At 39.9% G+C, this 26,325-nt stretch overlaps 1 pseudogene; it reads right to left on the reverse strand.

Annotated features, from left to right (window-relative positions):
- Window positions 1-24,561, reverse strand: part of LOC103274682 — a 28,454-nt pseudogene extending 3,893 nt beyond the window's left edge.
- Between the last annotated feature and the right edge of the window lie 1,764 nt (window positions 24,562-26,325).

Raw genomic sequence — 26,325 nt, forward strand, 5'->3', positions numbered from 1 at the left:
GGTGGCCGGGAGCAGCCACTGCACTCCAGTCTGGGTGACAGAGTGAGACTCCAACTCAAAAAAAAAAAAAACCAGCAGAGGTTTCCGATCTTCAATTAGTAAATATCCAGAAAACAGAGGTTCGTTTTCTAAGGCAAATATTGCTTTTCTTGTTTTCACTTAGCTTTCCTATCAATTCAGGACACATCCACAATGTTTGTTTATTTTTTCACACCACAACTCTGTGGCATAGGCTTGGCTGTATTTTTATTCACATTCACAGATAATAAAAGGGTCACAGATTTTAGGACGCTTTCCTGTCACCCACCTTACAATTGACCTTAGAAAAATATGAACCTTCAAATCTTTTGAGCCCAAGCCTTAAGTCTGCCTATGCATCACCTGGCCATAATACAAATTGTGCTCCTTAAACCTGCTTCTTCATGAAGCCACTAGTTTCCCTGGAATCAAACAAACCTGAATTGTAAATGTGTCTAAATGTCACAGTCCACATCTGATAAGTAGCCAGGTACAACCCATGTCTTATTACACTGATAGCTACATGGCAAGTTCTGTAGCTCTTAAACAAATGATTCACCTGGCTTGAAAGGTTCAAACAAATCCCCAGGACACAAAGTTGCATCATTTTCTTCTCTGCTACAAAGATTAGCTTCTACTCAATCTCTAACGGTGCAACAAACCAATTCATATTGTCTTTATAAAAGATACCCATTAAGACAGCAATGGATTCGTTTCTATTGTTACTGTAACACATTCACTCAAATGTAGTGGTTTAAGTCAGCAAAAGTTTATTATGTTACAGCTCTGAGGGGCAGAAGTCTGACAGAGCTCTTCTGGACTAATATTAGAATGTTGACAGGACAATGTTCCTTTCTGGAGGCTCTAGGACAGGATCTATTTATTTGCCTATTCCAGCTTCTGGGAGTTTCCCACATTCTTTTGTACATGGCCTCTCCCTCCAACATGAAAGCCAACAAGATCACATCTTTATACTCTGAAAGTGTCATCAAATCTCTTTCTCAACCCCTCTTCTGGCCTCTTTTTTCACTTAAAAAAAAATGTATTAATATTTTTTCCCATTCTGTGGACTGTCTTCCCACTTTCTTGATGGTTTCTATTGCTTTGCAGAAGCTTTTCAGTTAAATGAGGTCCAACTTGTCTATCTTATCTCTTATGGCATGGACATCTGGGGTATTGATCAGGAATTGGTTGCCTACTCTGACTTCTGTAAGGGTGTCTCCTGCGTTTTCTAAGATTCTTATATTTTGAGATTTTACATTTACGTTTTTGATCCATTTGGAGTTGACTTTTATGTATGGTGATAGGTAGAGGTCTTTTTTCACTCTGCATATCGTCAGCCAGTTTTCCCAGCACTATTTACTGAAAAGGTTCTCCTCTTCCCAGTGGTTGTTGGTGAAAGCTTTGCCAAAGATGAGTTGGTTGAGAAATTAAGGTTTTGCTTCTGTAATCTCTATCCTGTTCCATTGGTCCATATGTCTGTTCTTGTACCAATACCAGGCTGTTTTGATTATTGGAGCTTTGTAGTGAAGTTTGAAGTCTGGAAATATGATACCACTCACTTTGTTTCTTTTGCTAAAGATTGCTTTGGCAATTTGTGGTCATTTATGTTTCCATATGAATTTTTGTATTGTCATTTTCAGGTTGGAGAAGAATGATGTTGGCAATTTAATGGGCATTGCATTGAATCTGTAAATTGCATTTGGTAGGATGGACATCTTAACAATGTTGATTCTTCCTGTTAATGAGCATGGGGAAAATGTATTATTATTTCGATAGAGATGAGGTCCAGCTGTGCTGCCCAGGCTTGCTCTGTTGCCCAGGGTCCATTTCTAAGGACCTTTTGACGTACCAGGTCTACCTGGCTAACTCAGGATAATTTCCTTATTTTGAGGTCAACTGATTAATAAACTTAATCCCATCATCAGTCTTAATTTCCTTTTGCCATGTACTGTGACATATCCATAGCTTCTGGAAACTGGGGTGAGGATATTTTGGAGGGTCTTTTATTTTGTCTTCTACAAGTGGTAACTAAAGCTTTCTATCAGTCATCTCATTTTGTTGTTTGGCATTTTAACACTACTTGTTTGCCTTAGGACAGCAGTCCTGTACTCTGCCCTCCAGTGACAGACCCTGTGCACTAGGGTTCAAGGTAGGGCTAAGGCTCAAGGTACAGGCAATCATATAGCCATCCTCCCAGCTGCAGTGATTTGCAGCTGGCATTTTCCCATCTGAAGTGATAGGAAGGACTCCTTTCTTCCTGAGAGAAGATTCTGCTCCTGTTAAGAGTCTAGGACTTTAAGCAGATAGATTCCCTTTGTCTTAGAAATAACATGTTTCCAGTATAGAGAATAGAATCAATTTATAGAAACAAGAAAGAGAAGAGAGATGAGGAAAAATAAGAAAAGTATTTTCTGATTATGTTAAAGTCTCAGGATCCCAAAGAGTTTGTTCTCATGGCAAACTTAATCTGTGCATAGTTTGAATATATGATGCAAGAAATTACCCAATTTTGTTTAAGCCAGTTTAGTGTGGGCTTTTCTGATTTTTCAACCAGTTCTGAGAAATCCAGAGAGAACATAAGCATTTGTCAAGGAACATTCGGGTTCCCAGAAAAAGTTGGGAAAATTTTGGTCTAGGGCATGAAGGCAAAACAAATCTCAATGGGGAATTTCACTGTCTTCTAAGAGAGTGGAGAGACGGACACTGAATCTTTCTCACTCAAACTCCTAAGGAATAGTTTACGTAAAAGAAACAAATGCTACTTTTCATCTTGGTTTGGGGGATCAATATCATGGGCAAGATATTAGCATTAATACCACACCTAGCAGGGGACACAAGTTCATGAGCCCAGAAACAAGCCTCTACTCCCCTGGCAAAAAGGCTTAGTAAGTGGAAGAACAATGAAGATGCAGGTGGGTTGTTTACATTTCAACTCTTCCTGTTACCACTTGTGAAATGTAAGCTGTGTACCTACAGGCTTAGTGCCTTCACTTGCGAAACGGTGATAAAGTCAGAAAGCAATTTACAAGATCACAGGGAAGGTTGTGGCTTACAACAACCATCTTAGAACTGCCACATTTTGGACACTCTATAATGCACTTGATTAAGCATTGTTATTTTCTATACAACCCCAATTTCTATTCAACTGATCCCAAAGTATGACTCTTTGTTTTATTATTATTTTGTTGTTGTTGTTTTTTTGTTGGTTTTTTTTTTTTGAGTTGGAGTCTCACTCTGTCACCCAGGCTGGAGTGCAGTGGCCGCTCCCGGCCACCACAGCCTCGACCTGCTGGGCTCCGGCGATCCTTCCGCCTCAGCCTTCCGAGTAGCCGGAATTACAGGTGCGCACTACCACGCCCGGCTGATTTTTTGATTTATTGTAGAGATGAGGTCTTGCTGCCCAGGCGGGTCTCGAACCCGCAGGCTCAGGCAATCCACTCACCTCAGTCTCCCAAAGGCACGGGTTACAGGCTGAGCCACCGAGCCCGGTTTATTATGCTATTTTTAATCTGGCAGGCTCCTAACCAGAAAGATGGCAGAGAAGCCATCAGTTGTAAGCCAAGTGTTCTCACACTTCACCATCCACATCCAGAGATAAAGATTTTATTTGACATAAGCTCCTTAGCCTCTCACAGGATAGACATGCTGATTCCTCCATCTGAGCATGAATTCTGCTTTGAAAATCAGATATTCAGCCCCAGGCAGTCAGTTTCCATTTCTCTCATGATACCCACATGCTGGGGAATCCATTGACTCAAAACATTCTATTTATTGAGCCAATAACTATTTCTAAAGTCAAAGCAACAACAACAACAAAATCACTAATCACTTATCTCTTTACTGTGTTTAGGAATGTTTTATTTATTTATTTATTTCTCCTCCAGTGTTTTCACAATGGGCCTCTCTAAGATAGTCTCTGTGAAATAAAAGTTATGAAAATACTGTTATAAAAATGTGAATTGCTGTTGCTGAAAGGAATTTTATGATTAAGTTAGAAAGCAAAAAGTCGCATATACAGGTCCCAATGGCTTTCAAAGCAAGGAGCAAACTTTGCTACATAGGCAGCTGTGCGTTGTTGAAGTTCAAAATGTAGCCAAGGGAGATCATGCACGATGGCAGCTTTCATGTCAAAGCAGTGTCACAAACCATGCGTGGATGGTTTGTTTTACCCCCTTCTAGTGGAAGCAATATTTCACTTTGTATTGAGAAGAATACAGGTTCTGAATGTGCTGTGTGTCTGTCACTCTGCATCATCTCATTACAACTTAACTCTAAGAAGGTCCTAAAGGTTACCTATTCCAAATACCTTCTCCAGCATTCCACACTCAAACCTTGGAACTTGAACCACCAAAGGGACTCTTTCAGATGACTTGCTCTGCTCCCAATCTTTCTTGTGAGCACTGGAAGACCTTTGAGAATGTGGTTAGTATACCCAAACCTCTTTGTGTTTGGGATGACTAAGGATTCTGTCATATCATGTAATTACACTTGGACATTAAAGATCAAGAGAAAGAAATTCTCTGAATTTGCTGAAGGTGCTCTCTTTTGAAGAGGGGAAGGGAAGATTAGTATTTTAGCTTCACACAATAGACTCATACATATTCAGTAGGTTTTGGGAGATTGCTATACATATTTATGAGGGGAGTTGAGTGCTGCAATGTGTAAATGTATATGTAACATACATCCCATGTTTACTTTGGGGCAGGATTTTTGCATTAAAATGAGATGGAATTTGGTTCTTTTCACCAAAAAGTAAAGTATAGGGCACAAAGAGAGTTTGCATGCCATCTCTAAAAAAGCTGGCTGAAACTGGCTTAAGGTCTGCAGTTGTTTATCAGAAAAGAATGTCTGTAAGGCAGGTTCTCAGTCTAATCAGTTATAGTGGTCTGGGTTGTAAATAAGAGTTAGAAAGCTTCTGATAATTTGCCTAATAGCAGCTCCTGTTGTTAGGGTCTTTACCAAAAGTGTGGTCTTTTGTAGAGGCCTGGAAATTTAGGAAATCGTCAAACCCTGAACCCCTGCCCCATAGGTAATTTGTGTTTCCTTAAACTTAGGGTTCATCTCAGCTGATAAAGGGCTGTCTATGTTGGTCTCTCAGGTCACAGTGGTAAAACATGGATCACACAACCATTTCAGAACTAATTATTTTGGTCAGGGAGATAGAGAGCTGACGGGTCAGGCTGAGTGACAAGACCACTCTGGAATCCATCCCTACCAGAAATCATGGAAATTAGGAAGAGCTGATCTCAATGAAAAATGGAAGGGGTGGGGAATGGGTAGAATGAAGAATGTCCAGTCTCTCCAATGGGGTCATATTATACAAGAGAATAGATGTTAGGAGAACAACAGGAGTTCATAGTTATATTGCATTTTTTGTATTTTAGGTACAGTTCTACGTGCCATGCATATATTATATCATCAATCCCTACAAACACAAGGTAGATGATATTATTACCCATTCTTCAAACTTCTCATCTAGAATCTAAGGGTCTACTCAGTCTACTATATGTTATCTGTATGATCTTACACAAGATGTGAGACCAGGAGTGTGAACTCAGGAGATCTGACTCCAGAGCTCATGCTTATAATCACCGCTGCCTCTGCTACAGAAACCATGGTTCACCTCCCGGCCACTAACTCTGGAACCTCCAGTAAGTCAAATATTCTGAACCACAAAATCCTCTTGAGATAGCATGATGGCAGTTGCTCAGCCAACCTCATGAGTCTGTTATAAAAATACAACTTAATATTTATTTACAGTCAGTCAATCGAAAAATGTTGATGCCCCCAGGTGATATCTGACACTGAACGTTCAGGTGAATGAACAAGGAAGTGGATTCAAACATTATTCATAATGTGCAAAAGAACAAACATGTAAGAGATATGCTTTTCCTTTTTTTCTTGTTTATGGCAAGCATTCAATGGGCTTCTTAGACATCAGTCTGCAAGGGTCAACTAAATCAGAGTAATATTTCTAAAGTTAACTGAAGATATAAAGGATCACATTTTCCCCTTCACTGCTCAAGGCTTGTGGCTCAGCTGTGTTTGACCATTATAGGGCTTATTTTACTAAACTTTATAAGGTGCCATTAGTCACATCTATGGAGGTTGTCAAATTCTCCATCTTGGTCATTGCACTGACATAAAATAATATGCTGATATTCTGGAGCAAGGGCGGCTGCAAGTCATCTCATCAATGTGTTAAATATGACCCCAGAAGCAGTAGACCAGACAGCTTTCAGGGTAGCTGTTCCTAAATTCTGGTAGCTCCCACTGTGTTGGCTCCTTTTTTGAAAACAATTACTTCCAGTAAAAACATTGTTTTTACAAAGAAAACAGCAAATGTATACAGGAAGCTAAATTTATCCTTACTCAAGAATCAGCCCAAGCTGACATTTGACAAAGAAGTGACTTGCTCTTTGAAAACTGTGATTGGTGGGCTCCCTGCAGGTGTTGGCAATTAGCCTGGAAGCCCAGGTGGGCATATCTGCACTCTTTCCGATTTTCAGTAATATTTGACTCCTCCTTCACTCTGCTTACCTGGAATCCTTGAGGTTCCAGGTTGTGCTCTGTTTTTGAGATGCAGAATAATGTTACCCAACCCTCATCCCAACAAGTTCCACATCCTAACTTCTACAACCTGTGAATTTTTTCATTTACGTGGAGAAATTAAGGTTGCAGATTGAATTAGGGCTGCAAATCAAAGACACCGAGATGCAGAAATTATCCTGCATTATTCAAATGGGTTCAGTGTAACTGCAGGGCCTTGTAAGTGGACAAAGGAGGAAGAACCAGAGATAAGAAAGCATGAGAAAGACTCATTTTGACTTTGCTGGCCTTGAAGATGGTGAAAGTGGCCATGAGCCAAGTTATCTGGGCAACCTCTAGGAACACAGAATGGAAAGAAAATAGATTCTCCCATAGTCTTCAAGAGAAACTCAGCTGCAATTATCTTAATTTTAGTCAATGGAACTAATTCCAGACTCCTGACCTTCAGAATATTGAATGGCTTTATTCCAGTAATTTATCTGATCTGTGAAATGAAGATCATGTTAGAGTCTGACACATAGATGAATTTGAAAGGTCAAGAGAGATATGCAGAGAAAATGCTGAGCACAGTGTCTGGCACAAGGTAAAAATTAATATCAATAATTATAGTCATCAACATTGTTACAAGAAAAGACGTGCCCCCAATTAATTTAGATCAAGTAAATTATTTGAATTTTTGGTACAGTGGTTTATGATTCTAAAGGTGAAATTACTTCTCCCATTGAAAGTATGATCAATTTTGTTATGAGTTTAATTCTATAGAAAAAATATTTTTAGTTAGGTGACAATAAAAAAAGTCAAAATTATCTAGCAGTAAATTGGAGAGATATTTACAACCTCTGAGAGGTTCAGGTCTTATCTATCTCTCTTGCTTCAACACCTCTCACAGTATTTGTCTGGTGAGCCATGTTTTCAGCAAATGTCAACTGAAAGAATGAATGAAAGTTATCCTCATGGCCAAAGTAAAAGTGCTACAGGAACTCAGTGAGTACCAATATTTCCTTGGAGTCTACTTCTTTCCACTCAATTCCATCCCACATGAAATTTATGGAGCAAATATTATTTTCAAAGCATTGCTGATTTCAACGACAGATGTGTATGTCATAATGTGTTCCTTTATTAGTCTATTGGTCTTATCTTTAAGCTTTCAGGTCCAAGACAGCAGGGACCTTGCCAATCTTGTGTATCAATATCACCTACCACTCTGCCTGATATTTGTCTACTTTAAAAATATTCAATACATACTATGAAAATGAAAGTCATGTGTGTCCTGCCCCAAAGTAGGTCATGTGACCTAACAGTAGAGCATGTCAGTGCCAGGAGATGACATCACCCATTCATGGATGCATAGGAGAATTGGAATCAAGTGTAGTTGGGTTCTAATTTTGGCTCAGCCACCACTCGTTGAGGGATCTCTGCATATCCTAATAGTTAATAAAATGTTAGTGCCAGATTTTTTTTTTAGTTGCCCCACATTAACCCAGGAAATTCACTGCTATTTTAAAGCCAGTGATTTTCTCCAGAGGTGACATCAGGTTCTACTTCTAGGCAAAGAGCTTCCCTGCCCATTTCTAGGCAAGCACCAAGTAACTTTAGATTTCCTCTAAGAAAATCCATGGGAAGACTCTCTGCCTTACCTTCACAGCCCAAGTTTAGAAACAAGACAGTTCCCTGGAAGCAGGAATAACTTTCAGATATGAATGTTCTTTTACAACATCTTTAGCATCTCAGTAGTGACTAGTATAGCTGATACTGAAAGCTGAGAAACTGAGTTCTTGCACAGAGAAGTTGGTAGTCACTGTCATCAAGGTGACCATGACTATACTTTTCTTACTCTCTTGGAATGAAAGAGTACATCCCATGATACTAATGTAGGATAGAATTCTGGGACTCTAGAAGTCACAATTTGTTGATAAACAACAAAATTACTAGCACATAAAAACATGTGCCCATCACTTAGAACTGTGAGGACTGATAGTTCACAAAGTCATCCAAGAGAAAGTGCCACATAACTCATTGTTGAATATTACAATGGTCACCTTTGAAGCACTCCCCTTGGGTAGCTATGCACTGATGCCAGCATTTAGACCACCTGTCAAAGCAATTTTGGAACTCTTTTTCTGGAGTGACATCATAGCTGTCATTGTATTAAGCTTGATGTCCTGAATGTCATCAAAATATCTGCCTTTCAATATTTCCTTTATCTTCATGTAAAGAAAAAAGTGATTGGAAACAAGATCAGGTGAGTAAAGAGGATGTTACAATACAGTTATTTGTTTACTGGCTAAAACCTCCCTCACAGACAGTGTTGTGTGAGCTGGCACTTTGTCCTGATACAAGAGCTCCTTCAGGGCACACCTTTCTCATGCCAAGATTTTGAGGTAAGATTTTCCTGTTTCTCTAATATTGTTTATTTGGTTTGCTATGCTCCTCACAGTTCACCAATGATTTTGATCCACAACTCAACCAATTTTTGCAATGTTTTTGACAGTTCTGCTCTTTACTGGCCATCCTGATCTCTCTTCATCAGTGGTGCTTTCTCTCCCCTTAGAAAAACGTTTAATCAATTTATACACGGCCGTTTTCTTCATGGTATCATCCCCAAAACCTGGACTAGCATGTCCCTGATTTTAGTTTCTCTCTTGCCAAGTTTAACAAGAAATTTAATGTTTGTTCATTGCACTGATTCAAGCTCTGAGATTCTTACAAGGGCACACGAAAACATTCAACAACAATAATGAACACCACTCAGCAAGATACTGCTACACATCAGCATGAACACAGCCGTGAGATACTGATATACCAAGGTTATGAAACCTTACTAAGTTGTTTGTACAGTGCTGCCAACATAAGCATATAGTGGCACGTTCACAAGCTTAATTGTCAGACCTTCAATTTACGATTATATATATCACAGTATAACCACACTATGGAAGTTCATCATTTTCTTCCTTCCTGTGAAGACATTCAAAGAAAATTGGTAAGAGAATATCATGAGAATATCATGCCTTCAAGGTTACAATGTTGGAGGTCTCTCTCTCTCTTTCTCTCTCTCTCTCTCTCTCTCTCTCTCTCTCTTTCTATAAATATATATAGTTATCTTCAAGAAAGGCATTCTGATAATCTACACTGATAAATGACACTGAAGATTACATTAAGATGTTTCATGCATACTCACATTTTACTGTTAAACTACATCTTTCACATTCTCAAGTAGTAAAGGTAATTTTTTTTTATCTAATCATAAAATTCTATATTCATCTATTCTACTTTTACTAGACTAGGCACAAAGTTCCAGGCTACCATCCTTTTCCAAATTCTGGATCCTAATAAGTTTATTTATCTTTTACCCAAAATACATACATTCATGAGACACACAATACATATATATTTTTAAATTTACATTATTACTATAATAGATATTTTCTTCCTTAGCTAACACACAGTCTGAACTTCATACAATAATTTATTTGAAATGTTTCCTAGTAATGTTTGATAGTCCTTTCAGGACCCTGTCTGAAACAAATCAAATTTCCTTCACTTTTGGAAAGTGACAACTCCATAGCTCCCTAGCAAGGCTCTTATACAGGATGCTAATAAGTGCTTCACAATCTGGAGGTGCCCCATGATGATGTCAATGTAATGTAAAAAAAAGCGTAACTTCATGAAATTCTTTATTCCTCTTGGAGTTACTGCATACATAATGTGTTATCAATATAGACATTAAAATTATGACAAGCATGGCGCAGCCAATTAATTAGATCCCCTCAATTTACAAAGGTCCAAGGATTTGTAACAGAATTGGGTATCTTCCAGTAAAATATTAACATTGTTTAGAATATGGTGACCTGCATACCACAGTGTTTTCCTCTGAACATCAGGCTGAACTGTATCCTTCTATCATGACCTGCTACGAAGAAAGCCCCATCTTCATAATGTTGCAAAAGTGACAGTTTAGTCAAGGGATATTGTCTTCAAAAGTGGTATATCTGGCAGGCTGGAGAGAAAATAATGGAAGTCAAATAGTGTTAGTAGCACTTGCATTACCCTGAGTTCTCTAGAGAAATAAAATCCATAGGAGATTACACAGATATTATGAGGAGTATTATGATCGTGAAGCCAACTACAAGATGGAGATCCAGGAAGTCCGGTGGTGCAAGTTCCAATTCAAAGTCAAATACCTGAGTCCCAGCCCCATGGCAGAGACTCAGAGAATCAGGCAAGAGAGTTAATTCAACCTTTATTGACCTATTTCTTCTATTCAGACCCCCAAAGGATTAGATGCCCAACCATTCACATTGGAGAGAGCTAGCTGCAGTCTACCAATTCAAATGTTAATCTCATCCAGAGGTACTCTCACAAAAACATCCAAAAATACTGTTTAGTCAACCATCTGGGCACCCCATGCCACAGTCAAATTGACACGTAAATTAACCACCAGTGAAGTCAACCAAGAAGAATGTAATAATGGAACAAAGTCCGTCATGGACCTGGACTTCCTCTCTCAGGACATGAAAATGAGAGTCCCACCTCATGAGGCTTTACCACAGGATCTTGGCAGAAGAGAGATGAAGCAAATTTCCACCAGGGTACACACATGCAGATACTACCTCCAGGTGCAATGATTCTTGTCTCCCTTCTGCAGTGATGCTTGTCGGGATAGCAAATAAAGTGCATTGTCAAAAGCAACCGAGGGCAACAAATCATCCATATTTGGATGCATTCATATTTCTTTGCAAATGAACCCATGTGACCTGCTGCAGATTTCAAATTCTGATTTGCTTCCAACGTCCTTCCACTTGCTTAGTCTAAGATTTACATAGCACACATTGAGACATCAGGCAGCAATTTAGCTCATTCAATTTTTGTCTCTTGAAAAAAATTAAGTCTCCACAACCAGAAAACATGTCGAAGTTAATTGAGGTTTCCAAATCTAAAAGAAAAAAGTGAATGTATAAGATAATATCATTTAATCTGTATCACCACTCAATAACTTAAAGGAAAGTCTTCTACAAAAGACTTCCTGTCTAATTTTAGATGACAAGAAAAAATTAACTCCTTGAACATTTTTTATACTGCAGGAGAAAACTTGAAGGCTTTTCTGTCTACCTTGAAGTTCCTAAGATAAAGTTAAATTTAAGTTCAACATCTGTATAAGAAGAAGTAAATGTGAGGAAGCATGAAACTCAGCATTGTTATGCTTTTTCTAAAATGAACAAGTATAAGCCGGGCTCGGTGGCTCAGCCTGCAATCCCGTGCCTTTGGGAGGCTGAGGTGAGTGGATTGCCTGAGCCCGCGGGTTCGAGACCCGCCTGGGCAGCGAGACCTCATCTCTACCATAAATCAAAAAATCAGCTGGGCGTGGTAGTGCATGCCTGTAATTCCAGCTACTTGGAAGGCTGAGGCAGAAGGATCACCGGAGCCCAGCAGGTCGAGGCTGTGGTGACCAGGAGCAGCCACTGTACTTCAGTCTGGGTGACAGAGTGAGACTTCAACTAAAAAAAAAAATTAAAAAATAAAATAAAATAAAATAAAATGAACAAATAGAGCCTAAAGGTCTCTTTTAACAAGTTAAAGGGGGAAGTATGTTTCTGAAGATTCAGCTCTACTTTCTAAGAGCTAACTTCTGAATCTCTGCTACAAAAGGAAGAAACCAACTGATGTGTTTAAAAAATAGGAAAAGATTGTGGTTCAAACAGACCCTTGGAGATAAACTGAAAGAATGATAAACTGGATCCTAACTGGACTTAGAGACATAAAGTTGGCCATGGAATTAAGAAATAGGAGAGATGTGCTTAGAGCATAATTAAAATGTGTTAATATTCAAAATAATGTAAAATGATTCATGGATAAATATTTTATTTTAATTGCTAATTATTTTAATGTATATCAAGAAAATTAAGAAGCATGATACTGTTTAGTGAGTTTTATGATGTTGGACTTAAGCTAAGATTTGTTGTTAAATTGTAAATTTAATTTTCTCTAAAAAACTATCAAGAAAGTAAAAATGCAAGTGATCCTTGAAGTTGACAATCATCGTAGTTGTGATATATGAACACAGTTTAGGAAATATTCTCCTATTGCCAAGAACTAGAAAGAGAATTACTTCTGGTTGAGATTAAGAGCCAGGAGTCCCCCATTCCAGACAGAATAGAGACTTCTCTGTCCTCATCAACATGTCTCACACACAACACAATCAGAGCCTGTCTTGCCTTTATTGTATTATTTTTTTTTCAAAATGTCCACACAACCTTTGTTTTGGAAATAATCATCTCCATCCTAAGCTTACTATTAAATTGAATGTGGGTGAAATCTAAGAGGACAATGACACAAACAAAGTGGGGCCAACCACAGAATATAAACAACTCCACACCAGAATGTGCTACCTGCAATTGATCACTATGTCTTCTTCCAGAGAAACGCAGTCTTTTTTCCATACCCCCAAATTAGAGATATTTAAAAAGTTAGCAACTGTCAGTTTATCTTTTTTTCTGATTGCTCCCAGAATCATTCTCTCTCATAGCACCAGGCTTTCCCTGCCTAGTTTTTCTACAGTTTGTAAGTGTAAATATAGTTTTGTTTTAGCATTTAAACATTTAAAAACTCGAGTTTCATGAGGCTGCCCACCACATATTTTCTGATTTCCACCAATCCCCAGGCTCTGGAATACCGTCAAACACTTGAGAGGAAGGTCAGGATGAAGGTTAAGTGCATGGGTTCTGCAACCAAACTGTCTTCGTTGGAATCCAGACTAAACCATCTTGCTTTAGTGATGGTTATGTTTAGCTACAGAAGTAGAAAACGTGGTAGAGCAAATTAAACCCTTAAAGGTCATGTTTTAATCTGCATAATCAGAAGTCTGTAGTAATGTGAGTGCAGGCTTTGCTTTCATATCCCAATGAGGTCAGGGAGGCATTTTTGAACTGGCTTGGATACTCCCTAGTGGTAACAAGATAGCAGCCACCCTGCTAGGCAAAGTGCTCATAGTCAAATTAGAAAGACATGAGGAGCAGATGGGGGATGAAATATGCCTGCCGCATCAGTCCCCTTTATTTATTTTTATTTTTATTTTTTTTGAATTAGAATCTCACTCTATCTCCCAGGCTGGAGTGCATGCATCAGTCCCTTTTAAATGGGAAAGTAAGTTTCTCCTGAAGGATTATTGTCGCACTTAACACAGTGGTTTTCTGGCTACATCTAGGTCACATGAACATCCTGGATGCAAAGAAATCTGGGAGATTGAACTTCCATAGAAGTTCTACTTCCACTGCCATTAAAAGTGTCCACATGAACCACTATTACCAGTGCAACCTTGCGCAATGTACTTTACATAGAAGTGCTTCAATTCCCTTATCTTGAAGATGGGGATAAAAATAGCAATGTCATATAGGGTTGTAGCGATTAAACTGCTAATCTATATAAAGTGCTTCTAACTATCTCATCCCATGGTTAAGGACTCAATAATTTTAGTTATTATTGTAATAGGCACTCAACAATATTAGCTCAAGAAATGAATTAAAGAATGATCGAACATGTTCAAGAAGGGATTTCTGTAGATGTGCCTAAATCTAAATATTTTTGAAAAGTATGAGCCAGGCTCGGTGGCTCAGCCTGTAATCCCGCGCCTTTGGGAGGCTGAGGTGAGTGGATTGCCCAAGCCCGCGGGTTCAAGATCCGCCTGGGCAGCAAGACCTCATCTCTACAATAAATCAAAAAATCACCTGGGCATGGTAGCGCATGCCTGTAATTCTGGCTACTTGGAAGGCTGAGGCAGAAGGAACACCGGAGCCGAGCAGGTCGAGGCTGCGGTGGCCGGGAGCAGCCACTGCACTCCATTCTGGGCAACAGAGTGAGACTCCAACTCAAAAAAAAAAGAAAGAAAAGAACGAACAGCAACCAGATAAACTAGGCAACACAATCCACATATGACAGTGCATCAAACACTTAATAATTAACTCTCTCCAGATTTTAGAAAACAGATGGATATGTTAGTACTTTTCTCATTTGTAGTCCAAGCCTCAGCCTAGTAGCTAAGTAGTTTCCACATACTGCTTTTCAAATCAGGCCCTTATAATTCTGCTCAAATCCTGAAAAGATGAAATTGAAGGTATCAATACCACAGATATTTGTAATATCATCTAAAATATATCAAGTGCTATGTTCCAGGTGCTGATCTAAATACTTTATATATGATTTCTTATTTGATAGTCTTACAAACTTGATGAGGTACAAGTTATCAGTCTCAAATTTAAAGACAATTTGCTTGTCATTGATTTTGAACTTGCAATCAATTACTTCATGTTGATACTAAGTAATAATTTTGGAATCAATATTTTTAAACAATGGCAATCAAGCCAAGAATGGAAGTCACTGGCATTTTGTATACTCATAAAATCACTTTCATTTGTTCATTCCATTAATTCAATAAATGTTTTCAGAATATATATTCTTTTTTCAGATCCATTTTAGACATGTAGAGGCCAAATTCAAACAAAACAAGATAGGTCTCTACCCTTTAATATTCCAGGCTCCCCAGGGAGACTATATATACAAATGTGAATATTAACGAAGGAAAGGATAGGGCTAATGTACCAAATGGTGGACTAAGGTATGACTGTAGGAACAAACATACTGTGTATAATTAAATGAGGATGTGCTCGTGGTCTCACAACACATAGATTAAATGAATACCTAATGAATTAACCCGGTAAACGAATTAAATAATAATTGAGTACTTGTTGCAGTGGTTGCTTATGCCTGTGTATACTCACGTTCTATGTCTTTTGACAACATATTTTGGCCGGGCTTGATGGTTCAGCCTGTAATCCCACACTTTGGGAGGCTGAGATGAGTGGATTGCCTGCGCCCACAGGTTTGAGACCCACCTGGGCAACTTGGCAAGACCTCATCTCCACAATAAATCAAAAAATTAGCCGGGTATGGTAGTGTGCGCCTGTAGTTCCGGCTACTTGGAAGGCTGAGGTGGAAGGATTGCTGGAGCCCAGCCGGTTGAGGCTGTGGTGGCCGGGAGCGGCCACTGCACTCCAGTCTGGGCGACAGAGTGAGACTCCAACTCAAAAAAAACAAAACAAAACAATATTTTGGTTTTCCTTCAGATACCATTCTCCACCCATTATCAGGGTATGTATCCTGGGTAAAACTAGGCCCATTGCGTCTACCCAAGTATTAACGTAGGCTCATGACTCAAGCTTGATGAATCAAAAGCCCAGGAATTCTGTGTATTTACTAATCAGGATATTCTATGTATTCACAATGCTTAACTCAGGCTGGAGAGCAGTGGCATGCTTACGGCCACCCCAGTGTCGACCTGCTGGGTTCAGTCTTCCAAATAACCATAACTACAGGCATGCACTACCACGCCCGGCTAATTTTCTTTTATTAATTGGTGGAAATGAGGTCTCACCAAGTTGCTGGGACTGGTCTCAAATCCACGGGCTCAGGCAATTCACTCACCTTTGGCCTCCCAAAGTGCTGGGATTATAGGCTAAGCCACAGGCCCGGCCAATTCAGGTATGATTATGCAACCCAAGACATATTAGTGAGATCAAATCCCAGAACATTGGCTGGAACTATTTTGAAGAAAAATAAATAAATAATTTATCTTTCTCCTGTCAGCATGCACTTTAGAAAATGCCAGAAGTCTTTCAAGGTAAAGGCCTCCTGGGAGCAAATTCCAAATGAAGGAAGTCAGGGTCAAGAGGCAGAGAGAGTTGCACCCGTGTAAATGATGTCTAATCAGGCTGTGTTTGAAGCCAGTTGCCCTGGGAGGTCAAATGTGTAAGCTGGTTTGTTTAAGTCATTGTGAATTGAACTTTTTAAAATTTGCAACTAGTGGCATCTTGACTAATAAGTCTACTCAAAAGCATCAAGATAGGCAACAGAAAGGAGGAAAAAAATGCAAATATTATAATTTTGCCAATGTCTTTTTCCAACCAACAGAGAGAAACTGTGTGAGGTATCACAAACTAAGATTCAAGTTCATGTTACATTTGGTAGGATGCTCAGATGATTCTTGCCTCAGTGGTGGAGAATAAATATCCTTAGACTAGACGCTGCTCCAATTTTACCTGACAAATTATAAGCCACTTCCAAAATGGTCAAACTATTTCCAAGTCATTTTACTTTGTCCCAGAAAAAATTATAGGAATATTTACAGGTATCCCAAGATGTCTAGCATGCAACAAGGTAAATTCACAATGTCTTGCACCCAATAAAAAACTACTGGCCTTGTAAAAAAAAAGAAGAAGAAGAAGAAAAGCAATATTCAGGAAGAAGAGAAAATTAACAACAGAAATCCACCCAGAACTTACACAGATAAATGAAATTGCATAAAAGGACATTAAATAGTTATTATAATTTTATTTTAATATTCTAAGAATGAAGTAGAGTCATAGAAGAAAAATAAAAAGACTCAAATTTTAGGGGTGAAAGTTAAAATAACGAATAAGATTATTCAAGATTAGTAACAGATTAGAAAATACAGAATAAAATATTACTGACCTTGAAGATATAGCAATAGAAGCTATTTTAAAATGAAACAAAAAGAAGAAAGATAATCTAAAGATGATTGTTTTTTTGGTTTTTTTTTGAGTTGGAGTCTCACTCTGTCGCCCAGACTGGAGTGCAGTGGCACGCTCCTGGACACTGTAGCCTCGACCTCCTGGGCTCCGGTGATCCTTCCACCTCAGCCTTCTGAGTAGCTGGAATTACAGGCACGCGCTACCACACCTGGCTGATTTTTAATTTATTTATTGTAGAGATGAGGTCTCGCCAAGTTGTCTGGGCAGGTCTCAAACCCGTGGGCTCAGGTAATCCACTCACTTCAACCTCCCAAAGCCCGGGATTACAGGCTGAGCCACCGAGCCCAGCTAAAGGTAATTGTTAAGGCATGGATAGGGTGAGCATGGAGGGATGGTTGGAGAGGCGAGGGGAGGTGCAGCACTGCTGGAGCCAGCAAGCCAGAGGTATGCGCTGACAACCCAGATATCCGAGTAATGCAAAGAATTGCAACACACAAAGCGGCGAGAGAAGAAAAGATTTATTTAAGATAAGCTCACTCCCCACAGACAGGGAGCAGACCTACACTCTAGATGAGTATGGCCCTGTAGCCCCCTCAAGCTCTGGCTTAAATCCTTTCCCCTGGAGATGCTGCAATCAGGTAGAGTGTGGCTACCGTGACTTCCTTATCGACCACCTGAGAATGTCTTGGGGACACAGAGATCCATTAATGTCTGTCTATATTAGCATAGCCCCTAGAGAAGGGCGTGACAAGGATTTCAGTGCTCCTGCACCTTCCCAAATGACATTCCTTAGAGCTAATCTCCCTCTATCTCCCATGCATTCCCAGTGGATAGCTTTGGGGAATCCTTGACTTCCTTGTAGATAGCGCCCAATTTACTGGAATATTGGATCCCTACCTGCTCCCCTTCTGAGCAGTCATAACTTTTGTAATCACAAGTTTCATGACTTTTATAATCCTTGCCCAATGCATGATGTCTTAGGCCTTGCAAATTCCCTTTACTCTACGTAAGCTTGATTGCAGCTTGAGATATCACTGGCATTAGGAAGTCTGTGTTTCTGAAAAGATAAAGTCGGCAAGGTTAATTTTACCCGAAGTACGCATTTCTCCAAAACATAGTTTCTACTTTCTCATCATTGTATTAAGGTTTAGGAACAAGATTTAAAAAATGGGTTCAGCTCTCGGTCTGTCCTTTCTTTTTTTTTTTTTTTTTTTTAGTTGGAGTCTCACTCTGTCACCCAGACTGGAGTGCAGTGGCCACTCCCGGCCACCACAGCCTCTACCTGCTGGGCTCCGGCAATCCTTCCGCCTCAGCCTCCTGAGTAGCCCGAATTACAGGCGCGTGCTACCACGCCCGACTAATTTTTTGATTTTATTGTAGCTATGAGGTCTCACCTGCCCAGGCAGGTCTCGAACCAGTGGGTTCAGGCAATCCACTCACCTCAGCCTCCCAAAGTTGCAGGATTACAGGCTGAGCCACCGAGCCCGGCTTCGGTCTGCCCTTTGAATGATGATAATGGCAAAGAAGAAGAAGGAGCAAATGAAAAAATAAGATGAGGAGGAGAAGGAGGAGGTGAAAAAGGTAGGAGAGGGGAGCATCAGTGAGTGTGGAACCGCTTAGCTTCCGGATGTACAAGTAATTTGATTTTTAAAAGAAGAGGAGAGGGGAATAGAGAAGGAGAAAGGGAGGGAAAAAATTGAAGATGTAATAGCTAAAATTCTGTGTACTCTTCTTCTCTAAGCTTCTACCAACTCTTCTGGGTGCTGCTTATTCCCAGAACAGGGCTGCAAGACTGAGTAATGATTTCATGTGTTTATCCCTAATCACTCCCCTGTATGTGAATCTATCTGTATTTCAGCCAGCCTCTGCTTAATTACAACTGTAACCTGCTAACAGAGCTGCTTTGTTGTCTGAGAGATTCTTTTTATCAAGCCTAGGCTAAATTAAAATTTAATACAACACAAGTTGCCACAGAGCTAGCACGCAAATGACAGCTGTTTAATTAAAACCTAAACTTGATTAGCCAGCCCTACTGAGATAAATACTCTGGAGGACAGGTATAAAACTATTAAAATCCAAGCCAGCAATAACGAGTGTGAAATACGAATTAACCTTCCTGAGTGGTTACTTTGAAGTGGCTTGTACTGGTGACTCTGAAGAGCAGTGAGAGGTTTGGTTACTTGAGTAGAAGCTTGAGCTGATTGTCAATACTAAACAAGCTAACCAATAACTTAATTTTTTTTTGAGTTGAAGTCTCATTCTGTTGCCGAGGCTGGAGTGCAGTGGCACACTCATGGCCACCCCAGCTTGGACCTACTGGGCTCTGGCAATCTCTCTGCCTTAGTCTTCCAAATAGCGGGAACTATAGGAGCGCACTACAACGCCCAGCTAATTTTTGATTTATTTTTAATTTATTTTTTTACTTTATTTTATTTTAGTTGGAGTCTCACTCTGTTGCCCAGACTGGAGTGCAGTGGCACGCTCACGACCAACGCAGCCTCGAACTGCTGGGTTCCAGCAACCCTTCTGCCTCAGCCTTCCAAGCCTGGCTAATTTTTGATTTATTGTAGAGACGAGGTCTCACCAAGCTGCCCGGGTGGTTCTCGAACCCATGGGCTCAGGCAATCCACTCACCTCGGCCTCCCAAAGTGCTGGGATTACAGGCTGAGCCACCGAACCCAGTCATAATTTTTTTTTAATGGACTAAAAACCTGAATTGACATTTTCTAAATAAGACATACAGATAGTCAACAGGCATGTATGGAAAGATGCTCAATGTCACTAGTCATTAGAAATGCAAATCAAAAGCACATTGAGGTAACATCTTATGCTTGTTAGGATGGCATGCACATACAAGGGAGGACAAAAAAGAAAACAGAATTATCTTGTGGTAAGTGGGTCCCTTATAGCACAGCCTTCCCCACTAGATAAGTGTTCTGGGAACTCACCGGCATCAGTGTACCAGCTAGCACTGTTGTAAGAGGCTGCATTCAGCCGAACTTGGTGGCTCAGCCTGTAATCCCGTGCCTTTGGGAGGCTGAGGTGAGTGGATTGCCTGAGCCCGCGGGTTCGAGACCTGCCTGGGCAGGCGAGACCTCATCTCTACAATAAAATAAAATTAGCCGGGCGTGGTAGCGCACACCTGTAATTCGGGCTACTTGGAAGGCTGAGGCGGAAGGATCACCCGAGCCCAACAGGTCGAGGCTGTGGTGGCCCGGAGCAGCCACTGCACTCCAGTCTGGGCGACAGAGTGAGACTCCGACTCAAAAAACAAAAAAGAGACTGCATTCAGCATCAGTGAAAAAGTTTTTGGTGATTCTTTCAACATGTCTGTCCATTTCATGATGGGTGATTTTGCAAGCACACTGGCCCATGCTGTGAGTGAGTGTTCAGCAGTTTTTGACCAAAAATTGCATGACCCCCCATACCCCACCCTCCCTATTTATCTGATCTTTCCTTGAACGATTTTTGTTTCCCAGAATGAGGATTCTGCTTTGGAGAAACAGGTTCTGGATGCCTCTCTGGGTCCTTGAACCTGAACCTGCAAAATTCCACCCCACACCCCCAAAACTAAAACTCATCTCAGAAGAGCTTGGTTAGTTAAAAAAACGTCTATTAAAGTCAATTTAATAAAATAAGCTTTTATGGGCAAATCTAACAGGAAAAAAAGCAATAATGCTTCTCTTCCCTCCCCCCCAAAAAAGCTTTCTAATTACTATGTGTCAGAGAAGGGTGAAAGAAAGGTAGCAAGAAATAGAATTCCATAAAAAATACTTTTCTATTTCTCATTACATCCTCCGCATGAATCCTCCAAAACAAACAGTGATGTTAGAGAGAGCTTGGAAAAATTCATCCTTCTGATTCCTCACTTTAAAAGAATATGAATTATAAGAAAGCTTATGACAAGATTAGTTGTTTGCTTTTCTATTTCACAAGTTCTTTACCACATCTTTCTTCAGGTAAAAACCAAGACAATTAATGTAAGTCTATAATTCAGCTTAAAATGTAAATTAGATGCTGTACTAAATTATTAAATTGAAAACAATTCTGATGAGCAGCCCAGCACTTACAAATAGCATTTCAAGATTCAAAACATATAAATAAAACCGGCGGCTCCAAAGGTATTTATTTTATGTTATAAGACATTTAATACGAGTGTTTTGCTATCTAAGTCTTAGAACACACAAGTGGACTGTTCTTCATGGCTACATAAAGCAAGACAAGAATGATAAGTCCTTGATCCTTAACTATTCTATTGCTAGAAAACATAAAGTAAATCCTACAACACTCATCATTATTGAGAAAACGTATCTTTCTTATCGTTTAATAAATAACTCACTCATTTAGGAAAATAATTTATTTTTCTATTTATAGCAATAATTTTAGATTGCAAAGCAGTTTTTCATTGTTTGTGGCTCCTTATCTGCAGGTTGGAATAATAATATTTAATAATATATAGACTCAGGGCATTTAAAATATTTTTTTCTAATTTTTATTGATAAATAATTATATATGTTCATGGAAGACAATGTGATTTTTTGATATATGTATACCTTGTGGGAAGATTAAATCAAACTAATAAATATATCTATCACTTCACATACTTCTCAATTTTTGGGGAGAGAACATTTGAAATTTACTCTCTTAGAAGTTTGAAATATACTGTACATTATTACGAACTATAGTCACCATGCTGTTCAATAGATTTCAAAAACATATTCCTCTTGTCTAACTGAAACTTTGCAACTTTTGTCAGGGAAATCTTAAAAATTCAATTTTGCTTTTAAAGAATTGATCCTAGATGATGATGCTTTTTTACTCCGAAGACAAAAAAGAACTATCAACTTAGCTCTTTCCACATAGTAACTCTCTTCTTTGAAATGCTGCCAATTACACACACTCCTCTAATATATGCCATACCCCAGATTCAGTGGTCAAAATGAATTGTCCGTTTGAAACTCTTATTTTGCATCATCCACTTAGTGCCATGCACAGACAGACAATTACTAAGCAATATTTAATTATAGGAATATTAACTCTGCCTAGCCCCTGGGAAGAAGAAAAATGAGAATATTTATGGCGAAATGGGAGCAGATTAGTAAATGCTGCTCGAAGACTGCCTGTCCATTAATTCAGTTTAAAATATAAAGAGGGTGCTTTTAAAATGTGAGATTTGAAATTCACAGACATAAACCCTAAATTCCATTTGAAGGGCAGGAGCAGACAATAGTTGTAAATATTTTGGTTAAACTTATCCCACTAACAGATAGGAAGAAAAATAATACATGACCTCCCTTGATATTTCAATTTAAGATGTTCTCTGTATTGAGAAGGCAAGTGACACCTGCCTCAAGAAATGAGACAAAGATGCTGTATCAGGTCATTTAGACTGTGCGATTGTCTGGAATCTTTCGCACACCCATAGTGGATCTAATCTCTACATTCATTTGTCCTGATGGAATTTGGAAATAGATTTCAATACCAGGGTGCTAAAAATGCTGAGGGTCATACACACCACAGAGAGAAAGAAGACACGGGGACTTATGATTTCAGGCATTGTCCACCCCTAGAGGACTGTGATCAGATTCGATAAGCGCTGACTCCAAATCTGCTCTGATTCCCTCCAGCCTCAGGGGTTTGCCCATCACTGACCGGCACCTGCAGTGGAGCATGGGATCAAGACCTAAAGTCAGTCAGTGCCTGAAATCATCCTGGCCCTGGTTGGTTCAAGATTGTCATGGGACCCAATTTATCCAATCAGAAAGGTTTTCTCATCACCTGCCATTCACATAATCTGTCCAATCCATAGGCCCTTCATACTATCTCTCTTTCCTGTGCTCTAGCATGGATCTCACTATCTGCAGGCTGTGAGGATGCTGAAGCTTGGAGCCCAGGGCCACAAAGTCAGCTGGAATGCAGTTTCTGACCGCCTCCATATTGTTGCCAATGGCTCCAAATACCTAGGGAAACAATTAGTTCAGCCTTTTATTCAATTTGCCAGTAGACACAGGGAAAAGTGTAATAAGCCCTGGCAGCCATTCAGTCACCGCCTAATTTAAAATGGAATTTTTATTTAGAAACTCAGTTTCATTCAGAGGCAAGGACACTTCACTTGGCTTGTTGTGGATCTAAACCACCATGCCTACATGCATAAACAACTGTGACCCTTTTTATGACCTATTTATGCCACCACTCACTTCCTACCTCTTATAAAAATCCTGCCTTTATTTCTGCAACACATCACACCTTTCAAACCACCTTCACAACTACGGTGTCCCACAACACCCCTGGAAGATAGGTAGGAAAAATAGTATTGCCATTTACCAAATGAAGACATTGGGGTTCAGAAACGTTACTTGGCTTAGTCAAAGCCACACAGCATGCTAAAAATAGTTCTGAGCTGGGTGTGTTGGCTTATGCCTGTAATTTCAGCACTTTGGGAGGCTGAGGTGAGAGGAATGCTTGAGCCTAGGTATATAAGACCAGCCTGGGCAACAAAGAGAGACCTTACCACTACAAAAAAATAAAAAACAAATAAAATTAACCAGTTGTGCAGTACATGCCTGTGGTCCCAGCTACTCAGGAGACTGAGAAGGATCACCTGAGCCCAGAAGGTGAAAAGAAGAATTGCCTGAGCCCAGGAAGCTGCGGTGAGCCATGAGAGTGCCACGGTGAAGCTGCGGTGAGCCATGAGAGTGCCACGGTACTCCAGCATGGGTGACAGGGTGAGGCTCTGTCTCAAATAATAATAACCACAAATCCCACGTCTTTAAAATAAGATACATATTATTATTAATTATTATTCTACTGAAGCAGTAGCACTCCCAAGTACGCTCTATCTATTCTTTCCTGAACAATCATCCTCACCCTCATTTTAAAACCTTCCTACAACCGCTCCCTCCCCCCATTCTATGTCTTTCTGTTCCAACAGCTTCTTCTGCAAAGATATTCTTTCTTGTGCTTCCTTGGGTCTGCACAGGATGCGCCCACATAGCCTCTCTCACCATAGCTACCATGAGGCAAGCCTGGGCAGGACTTAATGTGCTCAGCATCTAAATTGCCAGATTCAGAGACTGGAGGACAACCCTTCTCTTCCAGGACACGTGTTTTCAAGTTGGCACCTTCCTTTACAGATGGGCATAGGCAGGACCCAGGGCCATTTGGGGTGGTGAGTATCACAACACGTACTAGCTTGTTCAGTGGTCCTAGCTAGAGCTAATCAGATAGGATTCGAAACCATAGCTCTCCATAAGAAGAGTAGGTGTTATATTCAGAGTTAGTACATACCCTCACAAAGTACTTTTACTTCTACTGCTAGGCAGTGCCACGACATGCACACAGGCACACTGTTTTTATTGTGGGACAGCAATGCCATTGTTGAATTGTCCATAAGCTCCTTTAATTTACCGTGAGCCCCAAGTTCGTGGCCACAGCCAGCAAGGCTCTCCATGATCTGGCCCTGCCACTCTCTCTGCGTACACTCATCCTCTCCCTCCCTCTGCCTCAGCCACCAAGGCTGGCCCTGGTTCTCACACACTGTGAATGTACACACTGCAGGAGGTTTCCTTGGCTAGGTCTACCACCTGCAGGACTCTCTCCCATGCTACAGTATGGCTGATCTTCATGGCTGACCTTCTTCATTTGGGTCTTGATTTTCTTATTTCCAAGAGAAGCTTTTCCTGACCACTTACCTAACCTCCCTTGACAAACATTCATTCTCTTGGTCAGTTTTATTTTTCTTTAGAGTGTTTCTTGCTTTCTGAAATTATCTATTTTTTTCTTACTCATTTTCTGCCTCCTCCTCTAGAGTAGGCTCAAGAGGTTACAAATCCTCTCTCTCTCTTTAACTGTTGTGCCTCCTGCCCTTAAAGCAGTGAAAAGGTACTTACAATTTGGCTGATGTATTCATGCATGGATGGATGCATGTATGAGTGGATGAATGGACAATTGGATGGATGGGTTAATGAATGGATGAATCTACAGATGAATTAATCAGTGGATGAAGTAATTGACTTACTGATTCTTCAATGTCTGTAACTTGATCTTAACACCAGATTCTTCTGACAACAAAAATTGGACACAAAAATTCTGTCTCTTCTAACTCATTTTCTGTAAGGACAACTAGGCATCATCCCTTTTTTATTCTCCTTCACTATCAGCTGGAATGGTTATATCTTGCTTAAAACAAATAAAACTAAAATCTAAAAAACCCAAAACACAACACAAAATCCTTTGGACACCCCTTGAAGTACTTTGATAAATTAATGACCACCTCTCAGACTGTGAAAATATATGAAGTTTTCCCAGACTATGGGGTATAATATTTGCATCTTCACATTTCTGTGCCATAACAGTCTGACCTCAAAAAATTAATATTACAGTGACTGTATTAGCCATTAGATCATAGAGGCTTCTGCAGAAAAGAATACTCCAACCACCTAGCAGCCATTCTCATCCAAGCCCTACTCAGATTCGTTGATGAAATCCCCCTCCAAAAATTGAAATCCTATTTATTTTCTGAATGTTACTTTTGTTTCAAGTCACATTGTCTAGTTGTGTGAACATCACAGACTTTATACAGAAAACATGAAGTTTTATTATTTTTTTCTTTTCCTAAGTGCACGTGTCACTTCTATCGAGGGGATGACAGAAAAGCACTGACCACTGACTTACAGATAGCAGAGCACAGCACAAAGATCAAAACACATGACCCCAGGCCAACCAGAGGATTGATGAATCCTTTGACAGCCTCCAGTGCCAACTCTAGCGAGATGAAAGAAACACAGATAGACAGGCTGGTAAGATTTTCTTTTCAAAGAAGAAGGAGGAGAGGTGATTGGACCTTGATCTCAGGTAAGACCAATTGTCTGCAGACTGTCTCATTCATGAATCAACCCTGGTCATCTCAGAAACCAGAGTCCAGGCCAGGCACAGTGGCTTACACCCTGTAATCCCAGTACTTAGAGAGGCCAAGGTGAGAGGATGGCTTGAGGCTATGAATTTGAGACCAACCTTGATAACACGAACTATCAAATAATAATAATAACAGCAACAACAACAACAACTAGCTGAACATGATGGTGCATGCCTCTAATATCAGCTACTGGAGAGGCTGAGGGGGGAAGATCACTTGAGATCAGAAGTTTGAGGCTGCTGTGAGCTGTGATCACACCACTGCGCTGCATCCTGGGGAACAATGGAGCAAAACTTAGTT

The sequence above is a fragment of the Carlito syrichta genome, unplaced genomic scaffold (genome assembly GCF_000164805.1).
Source record: "Carlito syrichta isolate Samal-C Ts95f unplaced genomic scaffold, Tarsius_syrichta-2.0.1 Scaffold314854, whole genome shotgun sequence".
NCBI lineage: Eukaryota > Metazoa > Chordata > Mammalia > Primates > Tarsiidae > Carlito > Carlito syrichta.